Here is a 16,517-nt window from a genome sequence, read left to right on the forward strand (position 1 = left end):
ACATCACAGATTGTATTTTATGTAGATAGATAACTGCTTTTGACAGAGAGATTTTTTTCTTACTTGCAGTTCATAAGTTGCAATCCTTCTTATGCAGCACACTGAGCTATGAACCTACATCAAGGAGCTGAATGTAACTTGTTTTTTCTCAATCTGTCAATCTACGGTTGCTAAAAAGGGTCCCATTGGGTAGTAAAAATGTCTTATTAGTACAGACAGCCCCAACCACTGCCTTACATTTGAAATCTTGACTTTGTATTTCTTCTGACTGTATTTTTAGGGGCATATTTATGGAATTGTCACGCAGCGCAGCAAGTCACCTTGCTGCGCTTTAGTGAATGACAGGAAAAGGGTAGGAATGCGCCATATTTAAAAGAATGCAGCACATTCCTGCCTTTTCCCCTTCACCATTTTGGTTGTCTAGCGCCAACGCAGGCACCCATGCACCATGGTGCAAGGGTGCCTCCGTTGTATGTAAGATTGTTTTTGTGCAGGAAAGGGTACCTTCCTGCACAAAAACAATCCCCTAGGCTTTTTCCTCTTTCTATGTGTGCTGCAGAATGCAGCACACATAGAAAGAGGGAAAAAAAGAGAACTACAAATATTTCTCCTCGCTACGTCTTTCAAGGGGAGGCATACATTTTTGGTGCATTCCCAGGTTTATCAGTTCTGGTAAATCTGGGAATCTGTCAAAAACCATGGTTGTTATGTGGAAATATCCATGCAACGCCCATTGAAGGCCTCCTTAGTGCAGAGTAAGGAAACATATCGATTTGTGCCACGCAGCTTTACTCCAGATTTATGGAGCCACTCAGGGCCATGCAAAGAGGCCATGCATGGGTTCATTAATCTCACTTAAAGATTGCATTGCACATGTACCACCGGTTCAGTAGTGAGGGAATTCTTTAATTGGTGAAAACTAGATAACTGTGTATCTGAGAAGGGAGGTAATTTCGACGGGTATTGTTTCTTAAGGAGATCAGTGAGGGGAGCGGCTAACATTGAATATTGGGGAATAAAACGACGATAATATCCTACGAGTCCCAAAAAGGAATGCAGCCATTTCTTAGTAGTGGGAATGGGCACCTGTAGGATGGCTTCCACCTTATTTTTTGTGTGGCCGTAACTGACCCTCTCCTATGAAGTATCCTAGGTATGCAATGTAATTGTTCCCGAGATTGCACTTCTTAGGATTGGCCGTGAGACCAGCCTGATGCAAGGTGTGGAAGATGTTATGTAGGTGTTTTAAATGTTCTTCCCATGTATTACTGAATATTACAATATCATCTAAATATGCTGCGGAAAAAGATTGGAATGGTTTTAGCAGATGGTCCATTAATCGTTGGAACGTGGCAGGAGCCCCGTGTAGGCCGAAAGGAAGAACTGTAAAGCGATAGAGCCCTGACTGAATGGAAAATGCTGTTTTCTCCTTATCTGCGGGTGCGAGAGGAATTTGCCAATATCCCTTTGTTAGGTCTAGGGTTGACATATACCGTGCTTTCCCCAACTTCTCTAGTATATCGTCAACTCGGGGTATGGGATAGGTGTCAAATAGGGATATTTCGTTCAGTCGACGGAAGTCAATGCAAAAACTAATGGATCCGTCGGGTTTTGGCACTATGACCACTGGGGAGCACCACGGGCTAGTTGAAGGCTCTATAACGTTTAATTATAGCATCTTTTGTACTTCCTCTTCAATGAGGTGTCTACGGGCCTCAGGGATACGGTAGGGTCTTAGTCTTATCGTTTGTCCCTCAGGGGTCCTGATGTGATGCTGGATTATATTGGTTCTTCCGGGGCTTCCGGAAAATAACTTTTGATGTGTTTTTAATAAACCCACAAGCTGGGTCTTCTGACCTTCTGTAAGATCGGCATTAATGTGTGGAGTTTCCTCTATCTCCTCCTGATTTGTAGGAAATAGTTCTATTCCTAGGGGGTTTTCAGGGGTTACTAAAAACCCCGTAGCCGCCGTTGTTGGGGTCTCATTGGGTTCTTCCCATTTTTTAAATAAGTTGACGTGATATATCTGTGTTCTTTTGGGGTGTCGGGACAGCTCAATCAGGTACGTGACTGCGGATATGGGTTTTAAGATGGTGTATGGGCCTTGCCACCTGGCTAAGAGTTTGTTATCAGAACAGGGCCTTAATATTAGGACTCTATCGTTTGGTTGAAAGGAGCGGGTTCTGACTCCTTGATCATAATATTTCTTTTGATTTATTTGGGCTTTTTCTAAGTGTTTACGGACATCTTCCCACACAGACTGGAGCTGAGTTTTTAATTTGTGTACATATTCTAACAGGGGTCTCTCCTCCTCGCCCTCTTCTTCCCACAGTTCTGCTGCCATGTCTAAGAGATTGCGGGGTTGTCTCCCGAACACCAGTTCAAAGGGGCTTTGTCCGGTGAAAGCCTGCTCGTGGGTCCTTATGGCATATAGGACTAGAGGTAGTTTCTGGTCCCAATCCCGTCCCGTCTCAGAGACCGTCTTCCGGAGTAGTGTCTTGATAGTACGGTTGTAGCGTTCGACTAGACCATCCGTTTGTGGATGATAAACCGAGGTTTTTAATTGCTTGATCCCAAGGATCTTACAGATATGATTCATTAGGGCGGACATAAAAGGTGTTCCCTCGTCCGTCAGGATTTCCTGAGGAAATCCCACTCTTGAAAAGAAAGTGATCATCACTTGTGCCACTGCCTTAGTGGTCATGCTAGAGAGGGGAATGGCTTCAGGATACCTCGTAGCATAATCAACTAAGACTAATATATATGTGTACCCCTTGGTGGAGGGTAATAGGGGGCCTACCAGATCCATACCGACCCGGGAGAAGGGAATATCAATAATAGGAAGGGGTTGAAGTGGGGCTTTCCTGTGGGGTCCGGGATCGATCAGTTGACACTGAGGGCATTGTGCACAATATTTTCTGAGTTCGCCATAGACCCCGGGCCAATAAAACCTTCTTAGTAGGTATTCCTCGGTCTTTCCCCTGCCATAGTGCCCCCCCCCCGGTTGGTTGTGTGCCAAAAAAAGGACCTGTACGCGGTATGGTTCTGGTACTACTAGTTGTTTCTTTTCAATGCTGTTGGATTTTATGAACCTATATAGGAGGTTATTTTGGATAAGAAAGTAGGGACCCACCTCATTCGTGGATTTAGATTTTGCTGTCCTCCACGCATGACATAGTGTTGGGTCTTCTCGTTGACTAGCTCGAAATGATGGTGAAGGAGTGATGATATTGGCCACTACTTTCTCTGTGACCTTTCCTTGTCCAGTGGCCAGATATTTTTGTTTTGCTTGTCTCTTTTCTCGTCTCATCAGTCTGATGCGACATGGGTTATTTTCGATGTGGCTGTTATGAAAGGGTGCTTCTGTCCACCAGTCGGTGGACCGGGTGTGAGATTTGACCTTGTCTAAAAGCTCAGAGAACCGTATATAGTCCGTTCCCAGAATACACTCTTCTACTAATCGGTCCATGACTCCAACCGGTAGGAGGTCCTGATTCTCTTCCCATTCTACTTGAACTAGTGCCAAAGGGTAGTTGTTTTTGTCCCCATGGATGCAACAGATGGACACCCATTGGTTGGTATGTTGGTCTGAGGAATTTAATATCTCTGCTCGCACCACCGATTGACTGCACCCCGAGTCTATGAGAGCCAGGATAACTCGTCCATTTATTTTAATGGTTTGTTTGTACTTGGGATTACCCTTACCGGTACACAAGACCCTCCCCTTAGTGACACCGATTTCCATGGGCTCCACTCTTTCTCCCTTTCTAGGGCACAGTCTGGCTATGTGGCCCCACTCCCCACAGCTGTAAAATTGTGGTTGTTGCATGGGAGGGATATCTCTGCTGCGGCCAGGCCCTGTCTCTTCTGGGGATCTTCAGGGAACGGACTTGAAGGGTATAATAGTCGGTTTGGTTGTTATCTTAGGGCTGGGTTTTTTTAAATCGACTGACCTATGGTAGGCACAAGCTAAATCTACCGCCATGTCTGTGTTCACATTTGAGTGCTGTCTTATCCAACTCCGGGTGGATGAGGGAAGAGATTCCAGATATTGTTCCAATATTACTGCCTTGATTACATCCTCCCTCTCCGTTCCCAGAGGTCCTAACCATTTCAACCCGAGGTCTTTGACTTTAAAATAGAAGGTCCGGGGGTCCTCGGTCTGTCCCCACTTGATCTTCCGAAATCTCAACCTATAATATTCGGAGTTATGGCCTACCCTTTCTAATATACTTCTTTTAATCGCTTTGTAGGGCGTGGTGCCTCCCGGGTTGGCGGCCTGGTAAGTCGTTTGTAGAATGCCGGTTAAAAGCGGTGCAATGTACTGTCCCCAACGTTCTTCTGGCCATTGGGCAGAGGAGGCCACCCGTTCAAAGTTTGTGAAGAACACGTCTGGATCCTCCCCGTCTTGGTATTTCTGGAGGACAGAGCCAGGGACATTGGGGTGCACATTACTCGCTCTGATGGTATCCGTCAGCTTCTGTAGGGCCGTCTCGTGCACTAATTGGTTATTGGCCATGATGGTGGCTTGGCTCTTTAGTGCACTCTGTAAGGCTTCCCGATCTTCCTTCGCCTCTCTCTGGTGCGCCTCCCATACTAGCTGAAGGTGCCTTTGCCCCTCGGCTAGTTGTTGGATCATGTCCTCCAGGGTGGGCTTTTCCCCCATGTTTTCCGAGTCTCCTTCGTAACACCTTTCAAAATCCCACTTCTGACACCATTGTTACAGTGGGGTAGGTGATAAGAAGGACTCTGAGGCTCAGGTGAGTGAAAAGGTGGGTTTATTTATAGATTCTGATATTATCAACAGTGTGCGTTGGTGTGTCCTTTGTCCCGTAATGTGTCTCTCCTGTCTTTTCTTCCCAGCTCCCCTCTTGACTGGCGACGATCCTCTGTCAGACTCCCAGACGTACCGGAAAAGGAACGAAAGGGAAGGTACGTCAGGGTATGTATTTACACAGACCGTAACTAATGTTAGACAAGAAGGGAGAGAGAGAGAGAGAGAGAAAGAGAGAGAGAGAGTGAGCCCGGGTGAGTGTGTGGTAAAGCAGGAATGATATATTGTGAATACAGTCACCCCTCTGTGTCTTGCCGTGTAGAGTAACTTTAAACTTTTAAGGTCTCTTTAGGGTAAATCTATAACCAATATTAAAATTGGTTCTAATGTCCTGTTCGTTCCTTCTCCCGTCACCTCCCTGGCCCCTCCCAGCTGCTCCCCTCTCTGACCCCCTCCGCACTGTCCCTACCGTCTCCCCTCCTGCCACCGTTCTCCCATTTTAGCCGTATGTTGTCCTTCAGAAAGGACCATACTTTGGTCAGCCACGCCCCTCCTGGGACGTGGCGGCCTCTGAGCGTGTCCACACTCCTTTCCTGTTCCTCAGGGTCCGCTGCTTCTCTGGGAACGCCGGGGTCCCCAGATCTTCTTTCGGTGTCCTTCGCTTCGCCGCTCTCTGTCTCTGCCGGTTCCGCCGCGTCTTGCTCTCGGCCCAGGGCTCTAGTCCGTCCTCAGTATTTGATTTTCCCGGAACCCGGAAATCCGGGGTCATGGGACAGGCGCCGGCCTCCTGGTCGTCATGGCAACGGGGAACGCTGTCCTCGTGAGCGCACGAACAGCGCCAATCGGAGGATTCCAGAGCCGCGTTGGAAGACAACCAGCTACAGCTCTCATAGGTTACTACTTGGAAGAAAAAGCTGACAATATGCAAGGGTTGTTGAATGTCGTCTGATGTCAGCAAATTACTCCAGGACTATTTTCAATGTGGCCAGCCGGATCCTAGATCCGGCTCAGTTATATCTGCCAAATCCCAGATCCAGCTGGACCTCCTCATTGCCTGCACTGACTGTGACTGATTAGTTCATATGTTGCCAGGCAAATACAATCTTGTGTCATAGAGTAAATCCTGCACAAAACGTGCATCTGCAAAGCAACCCAAAAGTACTACATCAGGTTTTTCTTAATTGCCCATAAGTACTAACAGAACTACAACATCAAAGAAACACAATTTATCTGCAAACTTTATAGCAGCATCACTGGACATAGACCTATATTTTATGAAAAGTGGTAAAAACTAGGAAAAAATGGAAAATCCAAGAACAAACAAGACCGGTCAAAGTATACATTATGTTTAAAAATATTTTTACCATACTTACCAGATATTTGAGACATTTGGATTGACTATTGCCCCAAGGGAACAGTCCAGAGATTTCCAGTCTACAAATCATTCTCTTAGCACTAATGCAAGAAACGTTTGAAATCTGACACCAGCACAAAGACAGAATCTTTTCTCATTTCTCAGCAAATGCATAAACTTAATATGATTTTGTAAGATATTTTGTTTGATTTTAAGACTTTGGCCTATGAATCAATAAATACAAAACAAATTAATAAAGCTTAATAAAAGTGGTGGTGCAAACACAGCCCAACATTATAGACCAAATTCTAACAGCTCTGCTTGGACTACTGAGTTCCTTGGAAGATGGAGAATTTCCCTCAAGCACTTTTAGTTCTCACTCAACAGAGAGCACAAGCTGTGAAAGACCTACACCTATTGTGAACATACAGTGGACTTTCATCCCACCCAGTGCTTGACATTGGTTGGCTTTCTTGTCCGTCAAATTTGTTTGTTACTTATGCAATGACTTGCCTTCTTCTTGTGTTTGAATCTTCCCTGGAGCAGGGCAGCTTTAAGATCCTTTTCACTGGCTGACCTTTATCTTATCACTGCTCAAATACAGGGAAGTACATTTTTCTTTTACATTCTGCACCCCATGAGAATGTATGTATTTTCTAACTTTCTCTCTTGTGTGCTATTCAACTCCACCCCACATTAGTTTTGTTGCTCCCTGTCTCCCCCAACCTGTCTATAAGAGCACAGCTTCAGGGCTATATTTGCTGAGGTATGGCTGAAGAGCAGACTTTGAAGGCTGTTTTTCTTTTATCTCCTGTATTCCACATATTTCATGAAAGCACAAGCTTTGGCACAAGGGAAAGGGCACCTGAGGCACTTACATAGCTGACGTCTGAGGCAGAAGGTCCACTTGGCATGACACTTCTCCTGAAGGCCCATAAATCTGCTCCCTGAGCTACTACAGAAGATATAGGGGGTCATTACAACATTGGTGGGTGGCTAACGCCGCCCGCCATGCTGTAACCGCTGTGCGGCCGCCAATGCAGCCGCACTCCCGCAGTCCCCATTATGACATCCCCGCTGGGCCGGCGGGCGCAAACCTAGTTTACGCCTGCCGGCCCAGCGGGGATGCAGCCGCAACATAGGAGCCGGCTCCTAATGGAGCCGGCGGTGTTGCGGCCGTGTGACAGGTGCAGTAGCACCCGTTGCGCTTTTCACTGTCTGCTATGCAGACAGTGAAAAGCTGCACGGGGCCCTGTTAGGGGGCCCCTGCACTGCCCATGCCAGTGGCATGTGCAGTGCAGGGGCCCCCAGGGGCCCCAGGACACCACTTACCGCCAGCCTCTTTCCTGGCGGTGCAAACCGCCAGAAACAGGCTGGCGGTATGGGAGTCATAATCACCAGGGCAGCGCTGCTTGCAGCGCTGCCCTGGCGGATTATCACCGCCGGGGCTAAAACGGGGGGAAACCGCACTCCCGCAGTCCCCATTATGACATCCCCGCTGGGCCGGCGGGCGCAAACCTAGTTTACGCCTGCCGGCCCAGCGGGGATGCAGCCGCAACATAGGAGCCGGCTCCTAATGGAGCCGGCGGTGTTGCGGCCGTGCGACAGGTGCAGTAGCACCCGTTGCGCTTTTCACTGTCTGCTATGCAGACAGTGAAAAGCTGCACGGGGCCCTGTTAGGGGGCCCCTGCACTGCCCATGCCAGTGGCATGGGCAGTGCAGGGGCCCCCAGGGGCCCCAGGACTCCACTTACCGCCAGCCTCTTCCTGGCGGTGCAAACCGCCAGAAACAGGCTGGCGGTATGGGAGTCATAATCACCAGGGCAGCGCTGCTTGCAGCGCTGCCCTGGCGGATTATCACCGCCGGGGCTAAAACGGGGGGAAACCGCCGGCCCCGGCAGTGCGAACGCGGCGCTACCGCCGCGGTCATAATATGGGTCCCCGTACCGCCAGCCTGTTGGCGGTACGGGCGCCACTTTAGCCCTGGCGGTCTTCGACCGCCAGGGTTGAAATGACCCCCATAATGGCTAAACCCTGTGGTAAGTAAATTAGGCCTTGGCAAGAGTTTTCCTTTATATTCTCGCACTTCCTTATTCTTTTAAAGTTCTGTTTCCTGAGTGAAAAGTAAATAAAAAAATCTATGACATTTATAAAGATGGAAAACCATGAATTCAGTGTACAGTTTTTAGATACCATAAGATATGTACTTGCTTTTCCTCTAGTTTTTATCCATGTTGATTTCGATTACTTTCGTAAACAATCCTTTACATACAAAAATTTGCAAAGCCATCAGCTCAGCCCGCAGATTATAAAGAAGAGACCTATTGGTTTTGTTGATGCTTATTCTTCTAAGAGGACCAATTTGATCTTCCATGCCATTGCCAATAGTTGAGCATCATAAAAAGCTAATGGGAACATTTTATTCTGGTACACTTTTAATTTAGAGTGGCCTTAGAGACCTCCTTTCCCCCCAACTTAAGCATCACATTTAGAGGTGCCCCCTGTGAACACATTACTTGCGCCTCAATCCTTTTCATATACTTTTGCCAGACGAAGGTTTGCTTAACTATCTATAGGATATTACTCTTCCAACCCTGTACCCAAACAACTACTATATAAGTTTAATTCCCTTAGGCCTAAAAATAGGGCCTTTACTTTTCTGTGCTAATTTATTAAGAACACAGACAGCCTGAAGGTCATCCAGGTTACTCATGAGCCTCACTCCACTGTAGTCCACTATTACTAGGTTGCCTGCTTATATTGTTCAACCAATGTGATATGGAATGGGCATTTACATAGCTCATACTACCCCTCATGAGTAACTGAAGTGCTTTTCGGACAGGTAGCATGCTACTCCGTGGAAGTCTAGTGGTAGTGATTTAGGGCCAGATGTAGGTAGCTAAAAAATTGCGAGTCGGAAATTGCGAGTCTTTGCGACTCACAATTTCCGACTCGCAAACAGGTATCCAACAAGAAGAAGCGACTTCATTTTGCGACTCGCAAATGAAGTCGCACCGCAGATTGCGAGTCCACTGTTTGCGAGGTCGCTTTTTGCGACCTCGCTAAAAACGAACACACAAATTGCGAGTGGGTGTCGCAAATTGCGACTGTGCCGCAAATTGCATGCAGGTGCAGCAGAACACTCTAGAAAACACTTCCTGGCTCCTGCTGATGACATCACAGCCAGGAAGTTTACAAATACACCTGGGAGGAGGGAGGACCACACCCATTTCCAACTGCTGAACAACCACCAGGAGGAACAGCAGCTACAATGGAGGACTCAGGCAGGAAGAGGAAACTCACATTTTCAGAGAAGGAACTGGAGGTGCTGACAGATGAATGCTGCCAGCACCATGATCAACTCTTTGGAAGGGCTGCCCTCAGTGTGCCTGAGTCTGACAAAAGGAGGATTTGGACGTACATCCAGGAGAAAGTGAATGCAATCGGGGTGAGCCACAGGAGCATAGATGAACTGAAAAAGAGATGGTACGACCTGCGCTCCAGGACCAAGGAGAGGGTGGTAGAGCGCCTTTGGGAGATGAGGGGCACAGGAGGAGGCCCATCTACCGTCCCACCACCCACACCCATGGAGGAACGAGTGCAAGAGACCCTGGAGCCAGAGGCAGTGGCTGGAATAGGAGAGCTGGACACGTCAGCTCCAGGACCATCAACCAGTGAGTACTATGAAACATGCATGTACACCCATATCTGCCATACCCCCACCCACCCAGTACACAGCAGCATGCACAACCAAATGAGCTCCATTTCAGAGTAGCAACCACCAGAATGGTGCATTATGGGCAATGTAGTACAGTAGGCAGCTGATAGGCAACAGTTTATTAGGAAGCATAAAACAGATGTTAGATACTGACAGTGTGTTCCCTATGTCCCACAGGTCTCCCACAAGACACCACCACCAGCCACACCGTCCAGGGTGCAGAGGTCAGCCAACAGGCAGCACAGGACCCAGGAGCAGCCACCATAGGGCCCTGCACCACCCGACCACAGTCCCCTCCAGATGCACCAGTGGACATAGTGGAGATTGACCCAGCACCCGGTCCCAGCCACAGTGGCAGCCAACAGGACCCTGATGCTCCACCGCGTCGCAGACGACGTGTCGATGTCCCTGTAGTGTCCCAGGGAGATGTAGGGGAGTCCTCCATGTCCGCCGCCGAGGCAGCTCTCATCAGAGGTCAGCGCCTGCAAACAAGGCAGATGAGAGTGATATCAGGGGCCATGTGGCGATTGGAGAGAAATCACACAACAGGGCTGGCACAGGTCCACACAGACCTGCAGAACCTGAACAGTCATGTCGGTGACCTTGCACTATCCATCAGGCAACTAGTGACTGAACTTGTTACAGAGAGAGAGAGTGCAAGGCGCCGTGAACGCCAACTTATCCACCGATTGGACCGCATGGCTGCCTCAATCGTCCGCCTGGCTGTGAATACTACAGGGCTGTCACGCCGGACAGTCAGTGTACAAGTAGACTTGGGCCACTTTGCAGGCGATGTGGCTCGCGGCCTGGGACGGATAAGCCACGCTGTGGACATGATGGAGGCAAGACAGGTGGCTAGGGGTACGGCAGACACGCCTCAAGATAGTGAGGAGGGCTCCACTATCAGTAGTGCATCTGCCACGGACACCAGGGTATTGAGGAGTGGCAGCGCACGGCAGGGATCTGCTGACGCTCCAGGCACTAGCCATGCTGGGCGTCCCAGGCGTAGGATTTGAGCTACGCACTTAGTGACAATTGAGGCACATGAGGTTAATGTGTCCTCATAGCAGGTGGACATTTACAGCCCCTGACCAATAGTTCAGTTCTATAGTTATTTGGTTCATTCAATAAAAGTTCTTGTTTGTTCCACTTCACACCTGGGCTCTTTGTGTGTGACATTCGTGTGTGTGGTGACAGGCAGCACATACCTTCCAAAGTATTGGTTTGCAATGTGGTCCCGTCTCTGTCTGCCTTGATTTGCAATGCTTCTATCCCCATGATGGTGATGTGGTAGCTCTTGCTCGTCATCCTCCGAATCTGGGTCTTCAGGGGTGAGATGTAGTGCAGTATAGCGCATGCGCCAACGATCTTGAATGCTGTTATTGGGGCATACTGGAGGGCACCTCCACTTCTGTGGAGGCATCTGAATCTTGCCTTCAACAGTCCAAAGGTCCTCTCTATAACATTTTGGGTCCTCCTATGTGCACTGTTGTATCGCCTCTCAGTCTCATTGCTGGGTGTTAAGTACGGGGTAAGTATCCATGGTCGTAGCGCATATGCACTGTCACCTGTTTGGCAAAAATGAACAATGTTAGCAGGGCATGGATGGTTTCCACATTGACCTGTGTGTATGTCTTCAAGGTGTATTCAGCTATACCTAGGAGATATCCGTCTCCAAACTCCCCACGTTCTAGGCGTTGGTGTATCACTCTGTGCCTGAAAATGTACGAGTCATGTGTACTCCCAGGAAATTTGGCTACCATGTCAGTGATGACATAATGGGCGTCACATACCACCTGGATGTTCAGTGAGTGGGTACACTTCCGGTTGCGGAACAGATATTCCAGATTTGCAGGAGGGCATTTTGTATATGTGTCCCGTCTAGACACCCTATTACATGAGGGAAGTTGGCAATCCTGTAGAATTCCAACTTGGTGCTGTTGATTTCTGCCTCATTCCTGGGTAGGTATATGTATCTGGACATGTGTGTGAGTATGGCATCTAAGAAACACCTGAAGAACCGAGAGAGTGCACTTTGGGATACCACACCTGCCACAGCAATGACCTCCTGATAGCTACCCGAGGCCAAGAGGTGCAGTGAGCATAGCACTTGCACATGTGTGGGGATGGCGCTGCCGCGCACAGTCTGGCGTTGAAGCTGCAGGTTGAGTAGATCAATTAATTCTAATATTGCTGCACTGCTGAGTCTGTATTTATCATAAATCTCCTCCTCAGTTTGTTGGAAAAGTGTCTGCCTGGTTCTGTATATCCTCTCCTGTCTCTGGCTCCTCCTCCTCATCTGCTGTGGGGCGTGGGCTCTCCTCCTCCTTGCTATCACATATATCTCCGCCATCTTGAGTAACCCAGGTGCCTTCTGGGTCTCCTTTTATACTTTGGTTCTGGTTACCACCTGCTCTGAGTTAGTGGTAAATTGGGTGTGCAAAATGGGCTTTTTGCGACTAGTCGCAATTTGCGAGTGGCTTTTTCATATGGTTTGCGACTCGCAAATTGCGACTTCCTATTTGCGGGTCGCACAATGGGGTCACAAAGTTTGCGAGTCGGTAATGGCTTGCGTCGCTATTTGCGATTCGGAAATGGGGTTTTAACATCCCATTTCCGATTTTGCGGGGTCGCAAATAGCGATTCGGGCCATTTGCGACTCGCAAAATTTTGCTACATCTGGCCCTTAGTGTGGTTAGTCATGCTTTTTCCACTCAACATCACACACGTTGTTCTAATACTGTCATTTTTGCAACATTGTGCAGATGTTAATTTCTTGTTGTCAAATTCATGGGGTGTGTCGCTCTATTGGAAATGTTGTCATTCATAAGAATACTAGTTCTCATGCTGAGTATACCTAGTATTTTACTCTATTATCTGTGGTGATATTCTGTAATGCTGAACAATGTAAACAAATGTGACATCTAACCTAATAATTTTAGATGTTTAGATAGAGAATAGATCTGTATTTGAGCTCACTGAGATTTAGGGAAATGCCTTCAGCATACATTATATAATATATAATTTGCAACTGATGCAAGGACCATGTATGGTATTAAATATACAATAATAATTCACAATTTCTGAAATGAATTTACGTTTCTTCAATATGAATTAGTCAATCGTCTGCTTTGGCTCATGAAGCGATAATCCCTATGTTGCATTTGTTAGATCCCACTTATTTCAATATGTGAAGATGAAATACAAACTATAGAGAAAGAACAAACTACCACGTGGGGGTCAAGAAGTACCCCAGTTGAAGTACAAAGTGCTTTCTGGTCCATTAGGTGCATACTGCCTCTTTGATATTTAAAACCGTGTTAATTCATTGAAACCTCTGCAAAAGTTGGGATTGAAATGGAGATAAGATGTGGGCTGAGTATGACACAAAATTTTAACAAACTATGGGGGTCATGGAGGTACTCTCTTGAGTTGCTCTGTATAGAGGTTGTTTGCTATGGCGTGAGCCCCATCCAAACTGTTTTGGTGGTGGCAACGATCTCTCTAGGTATCTACGACCTTACGTTGCTGCTCATGCTTTGTGGCTTTTGTCCATTTATACTGATATGAATGTGCACCACCTACTGCAGGGGCATTCTCTGAATGGCAAATGTCCATACTGCATTGCCTGACCATTTTTGTTGTTTTAACTTTTATGTTTATATGGTAACTATCCATGGGCGGGAATTGGTGACCAGTAAACAACATGGTGAGTCCAATGTGGTGAAACCCAAAAAAGGGTGGAAGCAAATACACAACCATGATTAAGCACATTGCCTATAGGGATGTGTTGGGCTAGTTATCCACAGCCATCTGACTCCACTAGTGCCCATTTATTTGGTCTTTTAAGACGGATAATTAACTGGGGTGATAATCCAAGCTCTTAGTTTGTATGTGACTGTCACCTGATCAACCAAAGTAAAGTCTGCCTGGAAGTCAACAAAACAGCAGCATAATTACCATGTTTTCTCCACTGGCTTCTGGGCAATCCATTGTTGGACTGGCTGCCTGACACTGCCAGTTTGGCCATCTTGAAAGAACCAGTGAATGGGATGGTTCTTTGGGTCCAATCACAGCCCTTTGGGCAAATAAATGGCTCGTACACCTGCCCTTTCAAACTGGCTGATTTGGCCGTACCAGATTGCACAACAGGTCAATCTAACTTTCACTCAGCCCCACAAAGGAAATGTACCTTGTGAAAGCCCCCTTGTACAGATAGGACAATAGTATTTACATATTACCATTCCTTTAAATGTAAATTATTTAATTAGTGTTAAAAAAACATAAATAAATGTTTTCAACACACTCGGGTAACTCCAATCAAGTTCAGTATTGCCAAAAAAGAAAACAGCACCCATTTTTGCTGCTGTTCCTGATTGAGGGTACCAGATTACACTTTTCTAATGCTATGACAAACTTGAGCGGATACATCATGGTTACCAGACTTACACTCATGAGAGCACTGGACTCAGTTTCAGTTGTATTAGTATCAGATACATTTTGCGAAATTGGTGTTGGCAATTTAATTAAAAATTCACATTCTGATACCTCTGTACCACCACAAAAATAGGTATATCAAATGTAATAATGGTCTGTCACAATTATTTAACTGTGAACATTAATTGGTTCAAGTTTAGAGTAGGACAGTGACGCCCCTGTGCTGTCTTTCATCAGTGGACCAACACTCCTTTGGTGCTTGTTTATCCAAGGCTGCTTTCATATTCACATTCAGAGTACTGCAACAGCCATTTTACCTCTACTTAGCAATTTTTCTGCAAGTACTCTGGAGCAATTAAGACGCCTGATTTTGGTGAGTAGCGCTTCTTGGGTGTTTTTCTTCTATGTGACATTCTCACTGGATTCACCACAGCCTTTAATGTTTACTGACCTCTACTAACTTTGGGTGAGTTACACCTCGGTTAGTGTCTCCTGATCCTCCTTCTGCTCATGTGCAAATATCCTGGCCTCACACGTTCTTCATATGTGTATTCTAGATATCCCAATCTCCTTTCTGCTGCTTTCACTTTATCACCCACTGAAACCAACCCTGTTCTCATCGCTTATGTACACTATCATTGCAGATCCACATTGAATGCTGTATGTCTTCATTAGCTCTTGAACATAAGCTCCCCAGTTTGGATTGCTCGGTGAACGTCTTAGTCATAATGGCTTCATGATTTACAATTTATTTTCTTCTAGTCCCCTAGGGCGCTACACCCACGATGTCTCTTTGACCCCGTCCTGATAATTACTCCGTGCAACTCATTTATTGTGGTCGAAACATGGACATTTCTATAATTTTGGACTGTGTTGCTTTTGTCTGATAAACAGACCCTGAACAGTTAATTTGTACAATCGCTCCACAACTCTTGGCAACTCTTGATGGCCAGTATTCTGTTTACGTAATGCACGTGTGTTTCACACTATTAACAGCACCCTTGTTTCAGATAAGTACTGCACTGCGTCATCCATCACAACTGTACTATCTCTGATAATTTATTTGCGGTTGAATACAATATTGATGATTATTTCATCGAGAATCATTCTTCTGTTTATGCGTCCATTGTGTGGGTTTAAGTTTTATATAATTCAGATTGAGGCTTACAGTCTCGAGAAATAATAGGACTCCAGTCGGGTCATTTGGGTAGAATTTACTTAACCCGAAACATTGAATTTTGTGACTGAAAGAACCCGTCGGAGCCATTGTCCTGTTTGATACATTGATGGCTAGGTTCTTTGGAATACTTGGCTAGCCCCTTTATTGTTTACTCAAGAGAAGAATTGGCAGGTATGTTGAAACGCAGTGGGCCACACAATGCTTCTGCGATGAGAGTTCCCTCTATTAGGGTCTCACTTGGTACGAATGGCACTTGATGGGTGGAGCCTCTATCTATCCAGCTGGCTTCATGTACATTGTTGCAGTCTTTTCATTGATTGTTGCTTAAGGTCCTGCTATCTTTTGTGAAGTTAGTGAATTACCTTGTTATTCACTCTCAAAGCATTCATCTTTGATTGGCTCCTTGTCCAAATCTATCTCTTGGTTCTCTCTGACATGTCTATGACAGCCTTCCGACATTGCCTTTTACATCGTCCACCAATGTACTAATTTATTCTGTGAATATATTCCTTTTTCTGCTGAGTTTTGCAGTCTCACTGGGCACCACAAAGGGGGCAAACGATGACTATGAATTATCAGCTCTCCTTTTCTCTACTGCCTACTAAAGGACTCAAAACTGATAGGAGCTATGGCCAGTTTAATACGTTGTCAAAATAATCTATAAATCTTGTCTAACCTTTATTGTCTATACATAACATCTTATCAATCAATCATTAAAAGAACACAACTAAAATAAATTAAAAGGCACACCAATTACCGACCTTGTAATAGAGAAATTAAAAGTTAAACTTTCGCACTGATTCACCACAGAGCACAATACGTTTAAGCAATCAGGGTGGTCTAGATCTACTTTTAGTGGCGTAGCCAATAAACCCATCCGAACGACCCATCATTCTGCTATTTCCACACTGAACGCAAACCCAATTGCTTCTTGACTAGTACAAAATCCCTTTTGACGAAAAAACGGTCTTAACCAATTTCATCTAGACCACAATCATTTTGAGTACATTACATTTTATGTGCAAGGGTCTCCTTATCATCTTCCCATAAGAGAC

The sequence above is a fragment of the Pleurodeles waltl genome, chromosome 1_2, assembly GCF_031143425.1.
Source record: "Pleurodeles waltl isolate 20211129_DDA chromosome 1_2, aPleWal1.hap1.20221129, whole genome shotgun sequence".
Classification (NCBI taxonomy): Eukaryota; Metazoa; Chordata; class Amphibia; order Caudata; family Salamandridae; genus Pleurodeles; species Pleurodeles waltl.